Source organism: Cetorhinus maximus, chromosome 26 (assembly GCF_964194155.1).
Source record: "Cetorhinus maximus chromosome 26, sCetMax3.hap1.1, whole genome shotgun sequence".
Lineage (NCBI taxonomy): Eukaryota > Metazoa > Chordata > Chondrichthyes > Lamniformes > Cetorhinidae > Cetorhinus > Cetorhinus maximus.
The window spans coordinates 12,862,651-12,883,764 of record NC_135904.1 but is presented as its reverse complement, the minus strand read 5'-3'; the positions used below and the strand labels follow the sequence as shown (position 1 = coordinate 12,883,764).

The 21,114-nt window shown below is 43.4% G+C and overlaps 1 protein-coding gene across 1 annotated transcript in view; it reads left to right on the top strand.

Annotated features, from left to right (window-relative positions):
* rasgrf1 (Ras protein specific guanine nucleotide releasing factor 1) overlaps nt 1-21,114 on the top strand; it is a 109,651-nt gene that overhangs the window by 7,825 nt on the left and 80,712 nt on the right. The gene's annotated exons all lie outside the window — the stretch shown is intronic.

The following is a 21,114-nucleotide window of genomic DNA, read 5'->3' as shown; positions in this document are numbered from 1 at the left end:
GGTACTATTTTCAATTTCTTTGAGCAATTTTGTTTACTAGTTATAAAAATATTGGAGATGAGAAAGAAAAGGCTGTTTGACCAGGTGGGGCATTTGGATTGGGGCATTTCCTAACTATTCTTGTTAGGAAACCTCCAGGAATACATTCAATAGGACTCAGCAATCCTAATTAGCCTCTCTTGTATATTTTTTAAAAACTGAAGTTAAGTTTTTCTTACTAATTCCACTACCTGAGGTTTTAGTATCATCATAATATAATATAAACAACAACGGTGATTGTTAATTATGACCATATCTCTCATTAGCTGCATATATGACTAAATGTTTATTAAAGGCTTTCCTTTCTGTCTATTTTTTGATGGCAAGGGTTGTGTCAGAGAGCGTCTTTTGCAGCAATCTGGTTGTATTGAGTTATTTTGGGGGCTGGTGGGGGGAGAGGGAGGAGCTCAAGAAGTTTTGTGCAATATGATTGGTAAATATAAAATACTTAACTGGAAAGAGACTCAGCCAATGATGAATTGATGGGCGAAGGTGTGGCATGATGGTCACTATAGCAACAAAACCTTCTAATGGGATGGCTAGTTACACAGGAATGTTATAAACTCAGTAAGATGGAGCTAACGGAAACCCCGTGGATTGCTCTGAGGTAATCTGGATCATGGTTATGATGTTTTGCTGCTAAAATGGACCCCTGTTTAAACTGCCCTGTCCCTTAAAGACGACTGCTGAAGTATTTCCCATTGGAAAGTGGCAGAACTGGGCAAATCCATGTAATTTCAGCTGCTTGTTAACTTCTGAGATCAACTAGAGGTTAACTGCAATTGCTTAGGGGAAAGGCCAATTTACAAGGGCAGGAAAACTGAGGAAAATGATTACTTGGTCATTTTAAAGTCTTAACATGATAGTGACTTGCCCATCAGTAAAACACAGATAATTCTGAGTGGAAGTGTTTTTACAATAGAAACTGTCTTTGTAAACTCATCACACTGCAATTATATTCTCTCACCAGTAGCAGCTCTGCAGCACCTCCACTGGGAAGGAAAGCGTAACTGCATCATGACCAGTTTACATAGTTAATTCCCATTATAAATATACAGATAGGCATTTAGAATAGAAAGGATTGACAGGAAGTGCAGGCAGAAAAACTGGATGAGTGCCACTCCAACAACACTCAAGAAGCTTGACACCATCCAGGACAAAGTAGCCCGCTTGATTGGCACCCCATCCACAGATATTCACTCCCTTCACCACTGACGCACAGTGGCAGCAGCATGTACCATCTACAAGATGCACTGCAGGAATTCACCAAGGCTTCTTAAACAGCACCTTCCAAACACACGACCATGACCATCTAGAAGGACAAGAGCAGCAGACACATGGGAATTCCACCACCTGGAAGTTCCCCTCCAAGCCACTCAACATCCTGACTTGGAAATATATCGCTGTTCCTTCACTGTCACTGGGTCAAAATCCTGGAACTCCCTCCCTAACAGCACTGTGGATGTACCTACACCACATGGGCTGCAGCGGTTCAAGAACGTGGCTCACCACCAACCTTCTCAAGGGCAATTAGGGATGGACAATCATTGCTGGCCCAGCTAGCAAAGCCCACATCCCACAAATGAATAAAAAACAGTAAAACATTTAATATATTATTACCTGTATAACAGTGTGTATCTTTTCTTTTAAATTGGGAGACAGCATGCATCACAGTGCAGTAGAACAAGGTTGAAAAAAATAAAATGCAAGGCGGATCAGAAATTCGTGATTTGGGCCAGCAGGCTTGGGCTTAAAGATTGTAGAAGAATGGGAGCTTAAGGCAGAGGAAGAGATCCAGTTTGAATATCCAGGGAAAAGTGAGTTGAAGGAGGAGCAGTGTTAAATTGGAATTACAAGACAAAGGGAAGAACAGAATTGTATATGAGGAACAAGGGAGGAAGTTCAGAGGAGATAACAGTGGCATAAATAAAATAGTGACAGGAAAACAATGAGGAAGGATTGGAAATGGAGGTGAGGGAGTGATTGCCTTCAGAATTCTCATGAATCCTGTCTAGGAGTGGGAAAGGGGTGTAAGAGAAGTCTTTTTTTATAGATTCATGGGATATGGGTGTTGCTGGCTTGGCCAGCATTTATTGCCCATCCCTAATTGTCCTTAGGGCCTTTAAGAGTCAACCACATTGCTGTGGGTCTGGAGTCACATGTAGGCCAGACCAGGTAAGGATGTCAGATTTCCTTCCCTAAAGGACATAGTAAGCCAGATGGGTTTTTATGACAATGGTTTCATGGTCATCAACAGACTTTTAATTCCAGTTTTTTTTTATTGAATTCAAACTTCATCATCTGCCATGGTGGGATTCAAACCTGAGTGCCCAGAGTTTTACCCTGGGTCTCTGGAATACCAGTCCAGTGACAATATCACTATGCCACCACCACCTCTCCAGATGTGTAACTGTTTTCAAAACTGTAACAAGCTTGGTCTTTAAGTTGACTGAAAATGATCAGAGTTTGGCACCAGAAAGGAGGTCAAACATTGAGCTTGCCTTAACAACCGAGGAGTTGTGAGAATTCCATTTGATGCCACAGGAGATAGTGAGACTGAGGGAGAAGAAATGGATGGGCTAAGTCCAGACCTGAGGTGGTTGTGGGTTAGGTTTGTGAGCAATTATAACACTGACTTTGAAGAGCTGAAGGAAACAAAAGTCTAGGAAACATATCAGCACAGGAATTCTCCAGCATATATAACAAAGACATGAGACTGATTTACAATCCTGTTAAAATAGCAGACATACAAACCTCACACCAACACCAACACTTAAGGCTCTCCATGTTAATACTGCAGTCGGTGATTTGAAAGGTGAGATTCTCGATGCTCCATCAAGTAAGGAGATCAAGGGAGAAACTGTGCAAATAGGGTCATCAAGAAAAATAACTGTAAATGGTGGGAATAAACAGCTGGTTTATTAACATCCTAAAAGAGAAAAACAACGTAAACATTCCAGCTGCTGATCCTTCATTGGGAATTTTTTAAAGTGCACCTTGTCTTGTTTCCTTTCACATCTGGGAGTATCTGATGGTTCTAGTCAGATTTTCCCATTTGTGAATTTTTTTTTCTTTGTATCTTATTGAGTAGGAGAGTTGCACAAAAACAAGGCACTGAATCTTAAAATCACATCTTGTGAAAAAAGTGCTGATTATTGATGTCTTTTACAGGTAGAGTTCCCTTTAACCACAGGTATTGCCTGTAACTAGGTTAAATCCACAGTCTGTGCACTGTTACCCCTGCTATAAATGATATGTTGTGTGACTTGCTTGCTGTGGCACCAGATGGTGTTCTCTTCAGTGCTGAATCTCACCCAATCTGTTTACTCCTCCTTCTGAAGAGAACTTGTTTTCAATTAACACATTCCTCTGACTTGTTACTGAACACAAATCCTGACTTGTAGTTTTTCTACCCTCTGCCCTTCCCCTTTTTCCCTTCGCAAAGACTTAGGCTGTGACATAGCTCCCTAAATGCTGATTAGTGTTGCCAAACCTCCAGGATAGCTCGAGTCTCCAGGAATTAAAAATTAAACTCCAGGACATGCTGCCATCAAAAATCCAATGAGAAAATCATAGGGGTATTAAAAATGTGTTATTTCTTTCAATTTTATAAAATGTTGGACATGGGGAGAAAAGACTGTTTGTCTGACAGTCAATAACTCTGGTCAGTTAAAAGAGTGTCTATTTGTTTTTCAGTTGGTTGTGGGAAGATGGGTTGCCAGGACGATGGGTGTGTTAGGCAGGAGTGAGTTGGAGGCAGGGGGTCATGTGATAACACTTCCAGGAATGTCCATCCTGAGTTTATAGTCCCAGTGCTGACTGTGTCCGCCTGATCACTCTTCATGAGTGAATCGAGTCAATGAGTGTGTCAAAACTCTTGGACAATAAAGGATGCCCTTTTGATGTTGACTCCACACACAAACTCTCTAGCATGAGTTGGTGCTTCTGATTGGGGATCGCTGTCTAGCCAATCAGGAACATTTTACAATAAGTCTCCTCATAGTGTAGCACAAAGTGGGGTTAAAACACAACTAACATCACAAATAGATTTTCTGGTCATTATCTGGTCGTTTGTGGGACCTTGCTGCGCAAAAATTGGCTGCCATGTTTCCTAAATTACAACATTGACTACACTTCAAAAGCACTTCATTGGTTGCAAAGAATTTTCAGACACCCTGAGATTGTGAAAGGGCCCGTAGAAATTCAAATCTTTGTTTTGTTTGTTTTTGTGTTATTAATTACTGTAATGTAGTCAGTGGTTTTATTCCTTATAGAAGTGAAACACTGTGCAATATTAAATGAAATACTTGGAACAAACAGAATGTTGCCAGTATTAAAATAACGCATACAGGAATTTTACATTTTTTTCGTCACTGCAAACATCAAATAGATGCACATCATTCAAACAGTGATATCTCCAAAAAGGAATTACAGATTATGATGTAACTAATGCAGAATTATCAAATGTTGATCAGCTGTGATTACCCCTCAAACAGTCAATGTGCATAATTATTGTCAATTATTTTTAGTTGACTTTTTCCCTTTGTTAAATATAAATGTTGAAAGGTCCCAATGTGATTTAAGTGGACAATTCACCACCTATTGAAATATTTGGAAAAGGGCCAGGAATGACCAGGGATCGACTTCCAATCTGTAATGAGTTCAAGGATTTTTTAAAAAATTCATTCGCAGGATGTGGAAAGCCGGAATTTATTACCCAACCTTCTTGCCCCTTGAGTAGGTGTTGGTGGGCCTTCTTCTTGAACCGCTGCAGTGGTATTCTTGTGGTGTGATCCTTCTTGTTCATCCTTTGAGGCGAAGTTGACTATGTTCATAATCTGCAGTACTTGGTAAGGTCCAGTGGGTATGTAAGTGACTGCTAAGGCCAATCACACCCAGAAGGTTCTGCTGCAAATAGGACAGGATACTGGAGATGATTAAGTTTTGGATGAATTGCTGGCTCAGAATTTCCTCTGCTTGCATTTTCTCTCTGCTTCTGATATGCACTGGTTTTCAAAGGAGGCCTTGATTGTGCCAGGTGCAGCAATCCTGGGCGATCAGCTCCTGTGACTCGATGTCAATATCAAAACAATCCTGTTGACCCTGCAAAGTCCTCCATACTAACATCTGGGGGTTTGTACCAAAATTGAGAGAGCTGTCCACAGTCTACTCAAGCAACAGCCTGACATAGTCATACTCACAGAATCGTACCTTACAGATAATGTCCCAGACACCACCATCCCTGGGTATGTCCTGTCCCACCAGCAGGACAGACCCAGCAGAGGTGGTGGCACAGGTATACAATTGGGAGGGAATTGCCCTGGGAGTCCTCAATATCGGCTCCGGACCCCATGAAGTCTCAAGGCATCAGGTCAAACATGGGCAAGGAAACCTCCTGCTGATTACCACGTACTGCCCTCCCTCAGCTAATTAATCAATATTCCTCCATGTTGAACACTGCATGGAGGAAGCACTTGGAGGAAGTACTGAAGGTTGCAAGCGTGCAGAATGTACTCTGGATGGAGTCCTTCACTATCCATCACCGAGACCGGCTCCATAGCACAACTACTGACCCAGCTGGCCGAGTCCTAAAGGACATAGCTGCTAGACTGGATCTGTGGCAGGTGTTGAGGGAACCAACAAGAGGGAAATACATACTTTATCTCATCCTCACCAATCTACCTGCCTCAGATGCATCTGTCCATGACAGCATCAGTAGGAATAACCTACACAGTCCTTGTGGAGATGAAGTCCTGTCATCACATTGAGGATGCTCTCCGTCGTGTCATGTGGCACTACCACCATGCTAAACGGGATGGACTTCAAACAGATCTAGCAACTCAAGACTGGGCATCCTTGAGGGGCTGTGGGCCATCAGTAGCAACAGAATTGTACTCAACCACAATCTGTAACCTCATGGCTCAGTGTTTCCCCTACTCTACCATTACCATTAAGCCAGGGGGTCAACCCTGGTTCAATGGGGAGTGCAGGAGGGCATGCCAGGAGCAGCACCAGACACACCCAAAAATGAGGTGTCAACCTAGTGAAGCTACAACTCAGGACTATTTGCATGCCAAACATGTAAGTAGCATGTGACAGACAGAGCCATAAGACCATAAGACCATAAGACATAGGAGCAGAAATTAGGCCATTCGGCCCATCAAGTCTGCTCCGCCATTCAATCATGGCTGATAAGTTTCTCAACCCCATTCTCCCGCCTTCTCCCTGTAACCTTTGATCTCCTTACCAGTCAAGAACCTATCTATCTCGGTCTTAAATACACTCAATGACCTGGCCTCCACAGCCTTCTGTGGCAATGAATTCCATAGATTCACCACTTTCTGGCTGAAGAAGTTTCTCCTCTGTTCTAAAAGGACTTCCCTTTACTCCGAGGCTGTGCCCTCGGGTCCTAGATTCTCCTACTAATGGAAATATCTTCCCCACGTCCACTCTATCCAGGCCTTTCAGTATTCTGTAAGTTTCAAGAGCCAAGCAATCCCACAACCAATGGATCAGATCTAAGCTTTGCAGACCTGCCACATACAGTTGTGAATGTGGTGGACAATTAAACAACTCACTGGAGGAGAAGGTTCCACAAATATCCCATCCTCAGTGATGGGGGACTCCAGCACATCAGTGGATAAGATAAGGCTGAAGCATTTGCAACAATCTTCCGCCAGAAGTGCCAAGTGGATAATCCATCTCCGCCTCCTCAAGAGGTCCCCAGTGTCGCAGATGCCAGTCTTCAGCCAATTCAATTAATTCCAAGTGATATCCATAAGCAGCTGAAGGCACTGGATACTGCAAAGGCTATGGGCCTGACAATATTCTGGTAATATTACTGAAGGCTTGTGCTCCAGAACTTGCTGTGCCCCTAGCCAAGCTGTTACAGTACAGCTACAACACTGGCATCTAATCAGCAATGTGGAAAATTGCCCAGGTATGTCCTGTACACAAAAAGCAGGACAAATCCAACCCGTCCAATTACCAACCCATCAGTCCGCTTTTGAACATCAGTAAAGTGATGGAAGAGGTCATCAACAGTGCTACCAAGCGGCACTTGCTTAGCAATAAACTGCTCACTGACGCTCAGTTTGTGTTGCGCCAGGGTCACTCAGCTCCTGACCTCATTACAGCCTTTGTTCAAACATAGAAAAAAGAGCTGAACTCCAGAGGTGTGAGGTGAGAATGACTGCTTTTGACATCAAGGTAGTATTTGACTGAGTTTGGAATCAAGGGGAAAACTCTTCACTGGCTGGATTCACACCCATCACAAAGGAAGATAGTTGGGGTTGTTGGAGGTCAATCATCTCAGTTCCAGGACATCACTGCAGGAGTTCCTCAAGGTAGTGTCCTAGGTCCAACCATCTTCAACTGCTTCATCAATGATCTTCCTTCCATCATAAGGTCAGAAGTGGGGATGTCCGCTGATGATTGCACAATGTTCCGCACCATTCGCGGCTCCTCAGATACTGAAGCAGTCCATGTCCAAATGCAGCAAGACCTGGACAATATCCAGACTTGAGTTGACAAGTGGCAAGTAACATACATGCCACACAAGTGGCAGTCAATGACCATCTTCAACAAGAGAGAATCTAATCATCACCCCTTGACACTCGATAACATTACCGTCGCTCAATCCCCTACTATCAACATCCTGGGGGTTACCATTGACCAGAAACTGAACTGGACTAGCCATATAAATACTGTGGCTATAAGAGCAGGTCAGAGACTAGGAATTCTGTGGCGAGTAACTCACCTGACTCCCCAAAGCCTGTCTACCAGCTACAAGGCACAAGTCAGGAGTGTGATGGAATACTCTCCACTTGCCTGATGCAGCTCTAACAACACTCAAGAAGCTTGACACCATCCAGGACAAAGCAGCCCACTTGATTGGCACCCCATCCACAAATGTTCACTTCCTCCACTACCAATGCACAGTGGCAGTAGTGTGTACCATCTACAAGATGCACTGCAGGAACTCACCAAGGTTCCTTTGACAGCACCTTCCAAACCCATGACCACTACCATCTAGAAGGTCAAGAGCAGCAGGTAGATGGGAACACCACCACCTGGAAGTTCCCCTCCAAGCCACACACCATCCTGAATTGGAAATATATCGCTGTTCCTTCACTGTCACTGGGTCAAAATCCTGGAACTCCCTCCCTAACAGCATTGTGGGTGTACTTACACCCCATAGACTGCAGCAGTTAAAGAAGGCAGCGCACCACCACCTTCTCAAGGGCAATTAGGGTTGAGAAATAAATGCTGGCCTAGCCAGCCAGCGATGACCACATTCCATTGAATAAAAAAACTTTGACTGCTGTGAGAGCACACCCCCAGACTCAAGCTATCTATAGAAGATTCGCTTTGGTAAGTGAGTGTCAGGCATTCTGACTGCATGGCCAGCCCAACTCAGTTGTGACTGTCTAAATATGGTGTGGATGCTTGGCATGGCAACTTGGATGACCACCTCAGTGTCTGGTATTTTGTCCTGCCATCTTATCTTCAGGAGTTTTTGAAGACAGATCCAGTGAAAGTGGTTGAGCTTCTTAGCATGATGCTGGTACACAGTCCAAGTCTCACCTGCGTACAGCAGAATGGGCAGGACTATTGGTTTATAGACTTTCAATTTAGTAGACAGACTTACTCCTCTTCATTCCCAGACTGATGTTCCCAAGTGTGCCGAAGGCTACACTTGCTTTGGCAATTCTTCTATGTGTCTCATTGTCAATATAGACAACTCAAGAGAGTGTGTTGCTGAGATAAGTGTACTTATCCACTGCTGACAGTTCTGGTCATGGGCTGAAGCCTTGGGCTAGAGATAGGGTTTTCCTGGTACATCACTTCAGTTTTCTTCATGCTGATTGTGAGGCCAAAGTTGTTGCATGCATTAGAGAACAAGACCATGCTACTTTGCAAGTCCTGCTCTGAACCAGCAGCTAGTGCACAGTCATTGGCAAATAGGTAATCATGAAGTATATCTTTGGAGACCTTTGCCTGGAGTCATCTCAGATTGAGCAGCATCCTCTCCATGCGATATCTGATTTCGATGCCAGGATCACCATTATCAAAGACATTGGAGAGCATGACAGAAAAAAAACCTGCTGAAGAGGGTTGGTTCTATCACTCAACCCTGCTTAACATTAGTGACTGGGAATGGGTTAGAAGACTCACCATGATCCAGGGCACATACAAGCATGCCATTGAACCATTGTCATTAACTTCTTGGGATAGCCGAAATTCTCCATTACCTTCCAAAGGCCCTCATGGCTGACTTTATCAAAGGCCTTGCTCAGGTCAATAAACATAGCTTTTCTCCTGAGGTGTCTAATTGCAACATCATATCAGTGGTTCCTTAACCTTTTCTGAAACTGCACTGATTCTCTGGTAGCAGATCTTGATCAAGAGTTAGTGCGGTGATGTGCTAGCGAGTGACTTGCTAGGCAGCTTCAGAGGATGTTCAATAGGGAATTCTGTCCATTGTCAGGATTGGGCTGTGCTCTGGGGGGAACCTGGAGATTATGGTGTTCCCATGATGTTGATGCTCTGGTCCTTCTCAATATGTAGCAGATACAGGGGAGTGAGGGCAGGGAGGGGGGTTCTGTCACAATAACCTTGCTGAGTTGCTGCAGAATAATAGAGCTGGACGACACTGGATTTAATTAGACTATTGCCGTGCAGGGTTCCTATATGTGTTTCACCATGGCAACCACAATGACATGGATTTCACTGTACTGGATGTAATTAAAATAAACTAGTCAGATTAACATTCTCACCACGGAGCCCTGGTTAATACTGATCTGTTAGCACAGTAGTTACAAGATTTCAGTCACTGTGGGGGCAGGACTCCCGAAGTTTCTCTGTTTTACACTGAAGCCTATTCTCAAAAATGAGAGTTAAGAGTAGAATATATCACAGAGGGAGGCCATTCAGCCCATTGTGCCTCTGCTGGGTCTTTGAAAGAGCTGTCAAATTTGTCTCACACCCTGGCTCTTTCCTCCATAGCTTCCATAGTAGTGGCAGGTTTTTGCAGTCCATAAGTTTATGCTACATAGTGTCAGCAGCATATCCTCTAATTTTTTAGTGCAGTGTGGGCAATTTGTTTAATTGTATGGCCCCTTAAATTTTTTTGTGCTGCTGCACACGTGCAGTAATTTTAAGGCGTTGTTTGCAGCCTGAACAGGAATTTTTGAGTTGCCCATGGCTGCGCAGCTTAGAGGCCAGTGCAGAATCTTTGTAGTAATATTTTTTTAAATAATATACTGCATTAGCTAATCTCTGTTGGAGGAGTATTTGGAATGAATAAATTTTACCTCAGATTCACCTGAGCTAGTTCATGGAAAAATGATCCAGGGTTTCTGCTTCTAATCCTGATAGCCCAACAATGCTACAAAGTGCACTCTCCAAATGAAGACAACAATTTGCATTTATCTTTCAAGCGATAAAAACATCCCAAGGTGCTTCACAGGAGCAATTATCTTTTAAAATTTGGCACTGAACTACTTAGTGGGACAGGTGAACAAAAGCTTGCTCAACGATTAGCTTTTAAGGAGAGTTAGAGAGGCGGTAAGATTTAGGGAGGGAATTCCAGAGCTTAGGACACAGGCAGCTAAAAGCACGGCCACCTACGGTGGAGTGATTAAAATCAGGGATGTATAGGAGGCCAGAATTGGAGGAGCACGGTTTGTAGGGCTTGATGATGTTACAGAGATAGGAAGCGGTGAGGTCACAGAGGGATTTAAACAAGAGGATGACAATTTTAAAACAGAGGCATTACTTAACTGGGAGCAAATACAGGTCAGTGAGCATATGAGGTGATGGGCAAACAATTCGAGTTATAGACACAGGTAGCAGAATTTTGGATGAGTTCAAGTTTATAGAGGGTGGAAGATGGAAGACCAGCCGGGCAAGCATTGGAATAGTTCAGTCTAGAGGTAACAAAAGGCATGGATGAGGATTTCAGCAGCAGATGATCTCAGGCAAGGATGGGGACAAGCGATAAAACATGCTGAGACCTGGCTGCGATGTGCTATGGTATTGGTGCACATCCCTCCAATTCTTCCAACAGATGTTTGAAATTAATGAGAAGTAAAGTATCAAAATAAATTTCCAAACGCATGGTGGAATTTTTCTCTCCTACCTGGAGAGAGCTGTCTTTGGTCATATAACCCCAGGACAGACAAAGCAGCAAAACTGCATAAAAGCAAAATGCTGCGGATGCTGTAAATCTGAAACAAAAACAAAAATAGCTGGAAAAACTCAGCAGGTCTGACAGCATCTGCGGAGATGAACACAGTTAACGTTTCGAGTCCGTATGACTCTTCATCAGAACTAAAGAAATATAGAAATGTGGTGAAATATAAGCTGGTTGAGGCGGGTGGGACAGGTAGAGCTGGATAGAGGGCCAGTGATAGGTGGAGGCAAAGAAGAGATTGCCAAAGATGTCATAGACAAAAGGACAAAGGGGTGTTGACGGTGGTGATATTATCTAAGGAATGTGCTAATGGTGACGTTAAGGGTAGAAAGCAGGACAAGCAAGTGACAGATGGCCCTAGTGGGGGTGGGGTGGGGGGAAGGGATTGAAATGGGCTAAAAGGTGGAGATAAAATGATAGATCGAAATAAGCTTAAAAATAGGTGGGAAAAGAAAAATATATTTAAAAAATTATAAATTATTGGAAAAAGGGGGATCGGAAAGAGGGTGGGGATGGAGGACAGAGTTCATGATCTGAAGTTGTTGAACTCAATGTTAAGGCCGGAAGACTGTAAAGTGCCTAGTCGGAAGATGAGGTGCTGTTCCTCCAGTTTGCGTTGAGCTTCACTGGAACATTGCAGCAGGCCAAGGACAGACATGTGGGCTTGAGAGCAGGGTGGTGTGTCGAAACGGCAAGCAACAGGGAGGTCTGGGTCATGCTTGCTGACAGACCGAAGGTTTCTGCAAAGCGGTCACCCAGTCTGCGTTTGGTCTCTCCAATGTAGAGGAGACCGCATTGGGAGCAGCAAATGCAGTAGACTAAATTGAGGGACATGCAAGTGAAGTGCTGCTTCACTTGAAAGGAGTGCTTGGGCCCTTGGACGCTGAGGAGGGGGGAAGTAAAGGGGCAGGTGTTACACCTTCTGCGGTTGCATGGGAAGGTGCCATTGGAGGGGGTAGAGGTGTAGGGGGTGATGGAGGAGTGGACCAGGGTGTCCTGGAGGGAACGATCCCTGCGGAATGCCGCCAGGGGAGGTGAAGGGAAGATGTGTTTGGTGGTGGCATCATGCTGGAGTTGGCGGAAATGGCAGACGATGATCCTTTGAATGCGGAGGCTGGTGGGGTGATAAGTGAGGACAAGGGGGACCCTAACATGGTTCTGGGAGGGAGAGGAAGGAGTGAGGGCGGATGCGCAGGAGATGGGCTGGACACGGTTGAGGGCCCTGTCAACCACCGTGGGTGAAAAACCTCGATTAAGGCAGAAGGAAGACATGTCAGAGGAACTGTTTTGGAAAGTGACATCATCAGAACAGATGCGATGGAGGCGAAGGAACTGAGAGAATGGGATGGAGTCCTTACAGGAAGCGGGGTATGAGGAGCTGTAGTCGAGGTAGCTGTGAGAGTCGGTAGGCTTGTAGTGAATATTGGTGGACAGTCTATCACCAGAAATTGAGACAGAGAGGTCAAGGAAGGGGAGGGAAGTGCCATGATGGACCATGTGAAAATGATGGAGGGGTAGAAATTGGAAGCAAAATTAATAAATTTTTCCAGGTCCAGACGAGATCATGAAGCGGCACCGAAGCAGTCATCAATGTACCAGAGAAAGAGTTGTGGAAGGGTGCCTGAGTAGAACTGGAACAAGGAATGTTCCACGTACCTCATAAAGAGGCAGGCATAACTGGGGCCCATATAGGTACCCATAGCCGCACCTTTTATTTGGAGGAAGTGAGAGGAGTTTAAGGAGAAATTGTTCAGTGAGAGAACAAGTTCAGCCAGACGGAGGAGAGTAGTGGTGGATGGGGATTGTTCGGGCCTCTGTTCGATGAAGAAATGGAGAGCCCTCAGACCATCCCGGTGGGGGATGGAAGTGTAGAGGGATTGGACGTCCATGGTGAAGAGGAGGCAGTTGGGGCCAGGGAACTGGAAATTGTTGATATGATGTAGGGCGTCAGAGGAATCTCGGATGTAGGTGGGAAGAGACTGGACAAGGGGAGAGAGAATAGAGTCAAGATAGCAAAAAATGAGTTCTGTGGGGCAGGAACAGGCTGACACGATCGGTCTGCCGGGACAGTCCTGTTTGTGGATTTTGGGTAGGAGGTAGAAGCGGGCCGTCCAAGGTTGGGAGACTATGAGGTTGGAAGCTGTGGAGGGAAGATCTCCAAAGGAGATGAGGTCAGTGACAGTCCTGGAAACAATGGCTTGATGTTCAATGGTGGGGTCATGGTACAGGGGGAGGTAGGAGGAAGTGTCTGCAAGTTGACGCACAGCCTCTGCGAGGTAGAGGTCAGTGCACCAGACAACAACAGCACCACCCTTGTCAGCAGGTTTGATGACAAAGTCATCTGCATCTTCCATTGAAGACAATCAAAGTAAATGGATAGGTCCTGGCCTCTGGGCACCTAATTATATAAATTAGATTTCAAATTGCCTATGTATAGCTGTACAGATCAATGTTTATTATGTGTGCAATATCAATGTACATTAAACTAGAAACTACCTCATATCTTGTCCTTGCAGTATTCACTTTCTGAGAAAATCAGTTATGCGTCCTCTGAATTTCACACTCCAGCTTACATAGAAACAGCACAGGAGGCCATTCAACCCATTGTGCTTGTGCTGGTTCTTTGAAAAAGTCCCACTCCCTTGCTCTTTCCCCATAGTCCTATAAAATTTTCCTTTTCAAGTATCTGTCCAACTCCCTTTTTAAAGTTACCACTGAATCTGCTTCCACTGCCCTTTCAGGCAGTGCATTCCAGATCAAAACTCACTGTGTAGAAAAAAAATGTCTTGCCATCTCCCCTCTGGTTCTTTTGCCAATTATCTTAGATCAGTGTCCTCTAGTTATCGACTTTTTGCCAGCAGTAACAATTTCCCCTTCTTTACTCTGTCTAAACCCCCATAATTTTGAACACCTCTGTTAACTTTCCTCTTAACATTCCCTATTCTAAGAACAGTACCACTTTCTCCAGTCTCTTTATGTAACTGAAGTCCCTCATCTCTGGTACCAATCCAGTAAATCTCCTTTCCACCCTCTCCAAGATCTTGACTTCCTTCCTAAAGTGCGGTGCCCAGAATTGATCACAACACTCCAGCTGAAGTCTCGCCAGTGCTTTATAAAAGTTTAGCATAACTTCCTTCCTATTATATGCTATTCCTCTATTAATAGAGCCCGAGGATTCTCTATGCTCTTTTAGCAGCCTTTTCAACTTGTCCTGCCACCTTCAAAGATTTGTGTCCATACACCTGAGGTCTCCCTGTTCCTTAAAATTGTACATTTAGTTTTGGTTGCCTCTCCTCATTCTTTGTATCATCACTTCACACTTCCCAATGTTAAATAGCGTCTGCCCATTTCAGCAGTCTGTCTATGTCATCCTGAAGTCTGTTACTATTCTCCTCACTGTTTACTACTTTTCTGAGTTTTGTATTACCTGCAACATCTGACTTTATGCCCTGTCTACCCAAGTCCAGGCCACCAATATATATCAAAAAGAGCAGTGGCCCTAATACTGACCCCTGGAGGCCCAATATACTTCCCCCACTGCCCCAGTGTGAAAAACAATCATTCACCACTACTCCATGATTTATGGAGCATTTCATTCTATTTGTGAAGAATTAGTTTTGCATGATAGAGCACTGAAAACAAAGTCTGAACATTTTGTGTAACTGTCAGTTCAAATCCACACTAATTATAGCATTTGGAATTCCTGTTGGCCTCCCCTCCCCCACCCTGACTCTATTGGTCTTTATATAAATGGAAGCAAAGAATACAGCTTCGCATTTCAAAAGGCATATGTTTTAATCTTAAAATTAGAGATAGGCCTTTCAGGAGTAGGTAAATCTGGAATATTCACCCCCCAAAAGGCTGGGGATGGTGTCAATTAAGACAAAGAGGAATAGATTTTTGTTGTAAGAATACCAAGGAATATGAAGCAAAAGTAGGTAGATGGAGTTAAGGTATGGATCAGCCACGACCTAATTGAATGGTGGAGTGATTCAAGGGGTCAAATGAATGGCTTTCTCCTGTTCCTGTAAGGTTGGTTCCTGGGATGAAAGGGCTGTCTTCTGAGGAAAGATTGAGTAAAATGGGCATGTACTCTCTGGAGTTTAGAAGATTCTTATTGAAGCATATAAGATTCTAGATGGTTTGACAGAGTAGATGCTGAGAGGCTGTTTTCCCTGATTGGAGAGTCTAGACAAGCAAGCATAGGATCAGGATAAGAGGTCAGTCATTTAGGGCTGAGATGAGGAGGAATTTCTTCACTCAGAGCGTTGTGAATCTTTGAAATTCTCTATCACGTGGTTGCTCAGTCATTGAGTAGATTCAAGGTTGGGATTGATAGATTTTTGGATTGTTAGGGAATCAAAGAATATGGGGATAGGGCAGGAAAGTGAGTTTGGAGTCAAAGATCAGCCATGATCTTATTGAATGGTGGAGTAGGCTGAAAGGGCCAAATGATCTACTCCTGCTCCCATTTCTTATGTTCTTATATTTATGCTCTTATGTTCCTCAGTTTATTAGCTCATCTGAATGACAGTACATTGAACAATGCAGCCCTCCCTCAGTTCTGCCCCTTGGACAGTGCTGTGCTCCCTTAGTACTGCCCCTCTGACAGTGTGACCCTTTGTCACTACTGCCCCTCTGCTAGTGCGGCATTCCCTCAATACTGACCCTCCAAGTGCGGCGCTCCCTCATTACTGACCCTCCAACAGTGCAGCACTCCCTCAATACTGACCATCTGACAGTGCAGCATTTCCTCAGTACTGACCATCTGACAGTGCAGTGCATCCTCAGTACTAACCCTCCAACAGTGCAGTCCTTCCTCAGTACTGACCATCTGACAGTGCAGCATTCCCTCAGTACTGACCCTCCAACATTGCAGTCCTCCCTCAGTACTGACCCTCCAACAGTGCAGCACTCCCTCAGTACTGACCATCTGACAGTGCAGCATTCCCTCAGTACTGACCCTCCAACAGTGCATCTGTCCCTCAGTACTGACCCTCTGACAGTGCAGCACTCCCTCAGTACTGACCATCTGACAGTGCAGCATTCCCTCAGTACTGACCCTCCAACATTGCAGCCGTCTCTCAGTACTGACCCTTTGACAGTGTAGCAATCTCAGCACTCGCCATCTGACAGTGCAGCGTTCCCTCAGTCCTGACCCATCGACTCTCAGTACTGCCTGAATTACCCACTCAGGTCCCAGTTTTGTTACCTATTCGGACTCAGTGGCAAGAGTGTTACCTGCTAGCCAAGTGGACACAATAAGTTAAACAAATGAGATTAAAGTTGAACTGTGACAATCTAATGCTTTGATCCAGCAAATGCTAAATATAAGTACTGGGTTAGGTATGTCCAAGGTAACTTCATGTAGGCCCCTTACAGTCTGAAGCAGAAATAAATGAATATGAGATGAGCTCAGGACCGGTCAGTCTAGTTAGAGAATTTGGTTCTAACCTATCCCATCTCCATCAGTGTAAATGCACCAGCATTATCTGATTTCCATGGAACATTCTATCAATTTTATTCAATTAATAGGACCCAGAAGAAAACACTCCATTACGAAAAAGTACATTTAGAAAATCTTTAATTGGTTACCATGGAAACCAACCATCAGCTCTATAATTAACTAGAACATCTTGTAACTGAAATAAATAAATTGTTTTTAACCAACTTGCTCATTAATATTTCCAGAACTACAGTAAATAGTCTCCAGAATTTTTAGAATAAAAATAAATTACTTGAACTAGTAGCTATTTGGAATTTGGACCCAACAATGCTTCAGCTTTTGCACACAACAGTCATTGCATCCGTTTGCTGAATAACAGGTTAGGTGTGTTGAAATGCCAACCCAGCTCAGTTTCAGACATTTACTTCCAGGAGAGGAGCTGTGTGTTTAAATGCCACATTGAGTGCATTACGGAGGGAGAGCTGCATTGTCAGAGGTGCCAGTAGACCCAAGTCTGGTCTATTTGTTCAAGTCAATGTTAAAGTCTATTGGAAAAGGAGTGAGTGGGCTGTGTTCAGGAAGACAGAGATCAAATAAGCCAAAACATCTTCATCTGATCTCATAAGCTACACACTGATCAAAGACTGCAGAGTTTGCACTGGGAAACGTAAGACAACTTAAATTCTGTGAGAACTGGTGCATTGCCTTTCTTCAACACACACACACACTTATATACTCACTCATTCACATACTTACACACATGTACACACATATGCACACACACATAACACATGACACAGGATGTGACATTAGAGAGCCATCTGAAATGAAGGTACTTTTTAAACACAATTAACTTGTTGTTCTAATCTATTCAAATCCATATAGGCTCCATAATGCATAAAATTCATCTTCTAGAGAAAACTGAAGAGAATATTAGAATATCATTGACTGAAACAGTTCCATTGCTACTATCACTGAGTGTAGCAATGTGGAGACTATCAGTGAGATTGGGGAGAGTAACAACGCCACAAGGGAGAATAATAATTAGACTGGAGAGAGTAACAGTGAAGCTGGGAAGAGTAATAGTGACACTGGGGAGAATAAAAGTGACACAGGGAGAGTATTAGAGACACTGGGGAGAGTAACAATGGCACTGGGGAAAGTAACAGTGACACTGGAGAGAATAACTGTGACACTGGAAACAGTAATAGTGAGACTGGGAGAGTAATAGTGTGACGGGAAAGTAACAGTGACACTGGGGAGAGTAATAGTAGCGCTGGGGTAAAATAGATCTCAGGATGTGTCTATTTATATTCCTAATCTGCTGAAAGATCCCTCAACAGTCACCCACTCACAGAATGTGCCTATTTAAATCACCCCCTACCATCACCGCCACCACCAACACACACACACACATACGCAGGCATGCACACTCAGTGAGTGCCTGAGCAGTAGCCTTATGGGGATACAGCACTTCAAAATCATCTCAAATTTAATAGGTAAACATCACAACTGTGAGCCAGACCCAAGACTATGAGCAATACCATGGGAATCCGTTTGTTATTAATATTATTAATTATAATAGTAATGCATTCTTAACAGAATCGAAAGCTCCTGTGTATAATTCAACCACTTTAGATACTTAAACTATGAAACAGGTAAAGACTGCCCTTGGCAACAAATCCACTTTTCACTAATGTGTACGTGATTGTCTTCATTTTCTTAGTTGATCAGTTTTTTTGATGCAGAGGAAGATTAAAGCTGGTACAGATCAGTCTGCATACTAAACCAGCCTACACTAGGTGTGAGGAAGTGGATGTGTGAATAGTATAGATGTGCTTTAAGGGAAAGTTAGATAAACACATGAAGGAAATAGGAATAGAAGGAAATGCTGATAGGGTGAGACAAAGGGGCGTGGAAGGGGACTCACTAGGAGCTTAAACGCCAGCATTGGGTTGAATGGTCTGTTCCAGTGCTGTAATTACTTTGTAATTTGTAAAACCAGTGTTATTTTTGAAGTGTAATCACTATTGTAATGTAGGGTAGACTTGGCACACAATTTATGCACATTAAGTTCCCAAGGAATGATGAGATTAAATGACCTGTTACATCTGGCAGTGATGGTTGAAGGAGGAATGACGGCCAAGATAGGAAGAGGATGCCCCTGGGCTTCTTTGATTTGTGCCATAGGATCTCCTACATGCTACCTGAACAGGCAGGCGGGTGACTGGTTTAACTTCTCACCCAAAAGCTCAAGTCCCGGTGAGCAATGGTACATGACATTGGAGTGGGTGGGAAGAGAAAAAGAGATGTCATATATACTTTCCAAATTATTTTGGATACTAAGGGAATCAAGAATATCGGGGTGGGAAGGAAAGTGAAGTTGAGGTAGAAGATCAGCCATGATCTTAAATGGCAGAGCAGGCTCAAGGGTCGTTTGACCTACTCCTGCTCCTTATTCGAATGTTCTTGTGTAGAATATTCAACAAACAGCTATTGTCAAATTGCAGTAATGGTTGTAATGGTGCAAGAGTAACAGATATTGGCTACTCCTGATGAGGAAATATGAACTGGCAGCTCTGTGGCTAATGTAACAATCACTTTACCCATTCATGATTTCCTTCCTTTCGTATGTCTCTATCTCACAAAGTATGTAGCCTTGTGCTATAAATATTATCGACCCTGACTGAAATCTGCTATTATCCCTTCCTGTAAAAAGCCCCTTCAGCATTTTTATTTCCACTATGAATCAGTGCACATTTTATTGACTAGAAAATAGCACACTTCTGAACAGATGATCCACATTTAACCAAGAATGTTTTCCCAACAAGTTCCTTTCCATTTGCAGCACCATTCTTCTTCCTCACACCCCAAATTTTTAAGTGCCATTGATTTCTCTCTGCTCGTGTGCCAACTTTCCTGGAGAAATTATATTGGTGGAATCTTTTTTCCCCACAGCTTAATTAAATCTACGGATTTCTATGGCGATTGAAAGGAAAAAAATGAATTCAATTTTAACGTGCGCTCTTTCAAGCTGTGTTATTTCTTAAGATAATTGTTGGGAAGCCTCAAACTCCATAAGCGGTTTTAAGCCAGGAAAGAGAACACCTATGGATCATCTTTATCTTCCTATCACTGTAACCTTTGAGAACTCTATATTCCTCCAATTTTGACCTTCTCCCCATCCCCAATTTTAATCTCTTAACCATTGGCGAATGTACTTTCTGCTGTCAAGGTCTTAGGCTCTGGAATTCCCTCCCTAAGCCTCTTTACCTCTCTCTCCTCCTTTAAGGCCCTCCTTAAAAACTATCTCTTTGACTAAGCTTTTGGTCACCTGTCTGAATATCTTCTGTGGTTCGGTGTTGGATTTTGTCTGATTACATTCCTGCTTTGAGTTGTTTTTCTATTTTAAAGGTGCTATATAAATGCAGGTGTTGTTGATGTAGTTTTCCCCTCCCACTGGAGGATGAGTGCCAACAATTAAAGCAACATAATCTCATGGGTGATGAGTATGCAAGCTAATATGTGACAGACACAGTCAATCACAAACCTCACATAACCACCTTCCAGGGAGAGATTTCTCCTGTTGATTCCTCTAGGAACAATTTAATTAACCTGAATTGACGTAGAATATAAAATAGACAAGCAGAGAAGGCATGGGCATTTCTGCTCCCACTGTCTATCTGACCTGCTCACATGACACAAAATACATTTACTGTCATGTGGCTCATTATAATACCTAAGCAACATGTTAAAAACTACTGCTGCTATTGGATGACCTCTAAGCCTGGTTTAATTTTCTTCCTCCCCTTTAGTCTTAATTCTTTCCGCCATCCTCACCTTGTACCACAAGAAATCCCAGAGACAAGATGACAACCGGGCTCTCCCAATAACATTCTTCAGCTAAACTTAAAACAATTCAATCCCCAATGTGATGATCTCATACCATTAATGTTGCATTTTCTGACACCTACTTATCCAGAAGCTTTTCTCAAATAAGGTTAGTTAGAGGGTTGCATTAACTCAGTAATATGTACAGCACTGATCTTCTTCCTTCACGCTGTCCAGTTAAATTGGAGTTTTTCTCCAGTTGATTTAATATAGTCTCTCTTTCTATCTGCTTGGCTTTATGTAGTTCTACATTTGTGAGGGAGTATTACTGTTACGGTCTTGATGTGGGCTGTTATCCTTCACTGATGGAGATTAATTGCTTTGTTAAAAGTGGGGGATGGAACCCTTTACCCATGAACTGCCATGTGTCAGGAAGAGTACAGGTTAGGTGTGGAATGGTCTTTTGTGTGCTCACACAGTTCACTTTCTCCTCACTATAGAGAAAACATTTGAACAATCAGTGTCAACTTCCATTTCCCAGTTATCTTCCTTCCCTTGTTGATGTTTTAATGCAGAATTATATCTGGTTTGGGGTTATGTA